Source organism: Nicotiana attenuata, chromosome 5, assembly GCF_001879085.1.
Source record: "Nicotiana attenuata strain UT chromosome 5, NIATTr2, whole genome shotgun sequence".
Lineage (NCBI taxonomy): Eukaryota > Viridiplantae > Streptophyta > Magnoliopsida > Solanales > Solanaceae > Nicotiana > Nicotiana attenuata.
This window is the reverse complement of record NC_031993.1, coordinates 7,984,978-7,987,943: the sequence shown is the minus strand read 5'-3', so window position 1 is coordinate 7,987,943 and position 2,966 is coordinate 7,984,978.

The following is a 2,966-nucleotide window of genomic DNA, read 5'->3' as shown; positions in this document are numbered from 1 at the left end:
GAAGTAGGCCCGGGCTCGGGTTTTGCCAATTTCGAGATTTTTAATATTTTTCGATTGTTTTCGATTGGGTATTGTTCCATTGGCATATTGTGACGTATTCGTTCTGGTTTTGGATAGATTCGATGCGCGTCGAGGCCGATTTGAGGGGCAAAGGCGTCGCGAGCTAGAGATTTTGCCGGTTCGAGGTGAGTAATGATTGTAAATGATATTTTGAGGGTTTGAAACCCCGTATTTGCACATCGTAGTGCTATATTGAGGTGACTTGCACGCCCGATAGCGAGCGTGGGGTAGAGCACCGTTGGGGATTGTGACTTAGTCCATCCCGATTGATGAATTTACTGCGTATTTGACTGAGATTTACTTGGTATCATCATAATTTGGGCTGATTGCCATATTTGGGCTTCGTGCCAGCTATTTGAACCCTTCGGGGATTGTTGTTGATATTCCTCACTATTTTAATTATATACTTGAACTCAGTCACGTATTTTCCACTATTATAAGACTCAGCCAAGTTTATTTTACGTCAACACTTGAAATGATATTTCCAACAATATTTGGGCTGAGCATCATGTTTTACTGTTGCCCTAGTGGCTTATGTGACTGAGTAAGGCCGAGGGCCTGTATTGTGAGGATACTTTTGGATCGGGCTGCGCGCCGCAGCAGTGTTATACTGATACTGATATGAGGCTGAGGACCTAGACTTGATGCCACGAGATGGCTTGATATTGCGCTTGGGCCGTAAGGGGCCCCTCCCGGGGTCTGCACACCCCCGGTGAGCGCCGTCGATGATAACGGATCGGGCTGCACGCCGCAGCGGTATATGGATCGGGCTGCACGATGCAGCGGTACAAGTACTGTTCTGTGTGTTTACTTTATCTTATTTGCTTGCCTTTACCTGTTATTTGTGCTACTTCATGTGATATCTACCGGATTGCCTGACATTATCTGTTAATTGAGTGTGGTGCCCGAAGGGCGGACTTCTGTGCTTATCTGCACTATTTGATTTGCATTCGTTTGCATACTGTTGAAAAAGTTATTTTCAAAAGAGGTTTTAAACTGAGCTAAGATATTTCTAAAGATTTCACAGCTTCACTGCTTTTCTCAAACGGTTTTACACTACTTCTATATAGCATGATGATATGTCATACGTGATTTCTTACTGCTCAGTTGTTATTTACCCTTATTACTCACTGAGTTGGAGTACTCACTTTACTCCCTGCACCTCGTGTGCAGATGCAGGTATCTATTCACCCGGTAGCGGGTTTTGGCTGATCAGAGGCAGAGTTATATGAGTTAAGGAGGTGACTGCCAGCGTTTTCCTCTCTTTTGTTCGTTATTCCGATTTTGTATATTAGAGACCTTGGAGTGGATTTACATTCTGATAGATGCTCGTGACTTGTGACACCCCGATTAGGGCTGTGTTGGGTTGTACTTCCGCTAATTAATGTCACTAAATCATATTGACCTGCTTGTGAATTGTTTAATTGCTTAAAAGAGGTGTTTTGTGATGGTCTGGTTGGCCTTGTCTTCACGAGAGGCGCCATCACGACCAGAGCGGGGTTGGGTTGTGACAAGTTGGTATCAGAGCCTAGGTTACTAGGTCTCACGAGTCATGAGCAGGTTTAGTAGAGTCTCGCGGATCGGTACGGAGACGTTTGTTTTTATCCTCAAGAGGCTGCAGAACCTTTAGGAAAACTTCACATTCTTGAACTCTTATCGTGCGTCCTTGATTCAGCTTGAAAAGAAACTCTTGAAATTCCTTCCACGCGTTCGTATGCACGCATGAGCGCTCAGTATCCGATGTGCCTTGATGGCTTGTAATTCCCTGATCGAGGAGCGAGATGTAATATTTGTGAGTTTATGTTGGGCTAGTCTGGAGGACTTGAGGCCAGATCTTTGTCTATGGCTTGAGCACCGAGGTGCTGATTGTGTGAACAAGTGTTTTTGAACTTATACATTCGGTAGTGTCCCTATTAGTGGAAGTGACGGCTGGATAGCCACGTGATGAGTATGTTAGTACTGCGAGATGTATTTATGTGACTTGGAAGTGATGAGGGAGGTCTGCTGGATGATAGATGAACTAATAAGTGCTTGATTTCCATTGTGGCTGGATGTGTAGCCCCGAGTTATGGGCGTGTGAAGAATCTTTTCATGTCTCCAAGTTGGGAGTGAAGTAAATTTCATGTTGCGGTATGAGTTCAGACTCAGGAAGACTAAGTAACTGTGTAATGTGTATGACGGTGGAAGGTATACAGAAATGTTATATTGAGGCAAAGCAAGTGGGTTATCTCATGCAGAGTGTTCTAAGTGGTGTGATCCTTATGTGTATATTAGGAGATCTCATGTGTGAGTGAAAAGTACGTGTTGAAATTTGAAATTTCGGGTCGCTTATGAGAGTGGGTTTAACTGTTGCGGGGATGAATGCGAGATTTGTAGAGGATTTACAGTACTAGATGATCTGTGTTTTCACAAACTTATAAATGATTTGAGTTTAATCTCGCTATGGTATTGTGGCATCAATAGAGTAAAAGTGTTATGAGTTATTGAGCGTATCTTGATCCATGGCTTCGAGCCAAGTGGGGGAGTCTGCTGTGAGCAGTTGATTGCACGGTTAGGTGCTATGTTGGTTCCAGTTTGGGGCATGCGAGTGAATTAGCTATGGCTAGAGTAAAGGAAAATTTTGACAAAGGTTATATTATGCTTCATAAGGTATGAGAATCACGGAATGTCTAAAGTGTTGTTGGTAAAGAATGCTCGGCGCATAGAGCAGGTAAGTTGCAGTTTGAATAAAGAGTGAATGACTTTCGAGAATGGTTCTATTGTGTTCAAGATTCTACAGGAACAATCGGGTATCTTAAGGTTGTGTATGTGGTTAGAGACTGTGTTTACATTGGAAGAGGTTCAGACTTGTGGTATTTTTATGTTAATTATGGGATTCTATGTATCAGTATTAGGAAAGTAAAGGT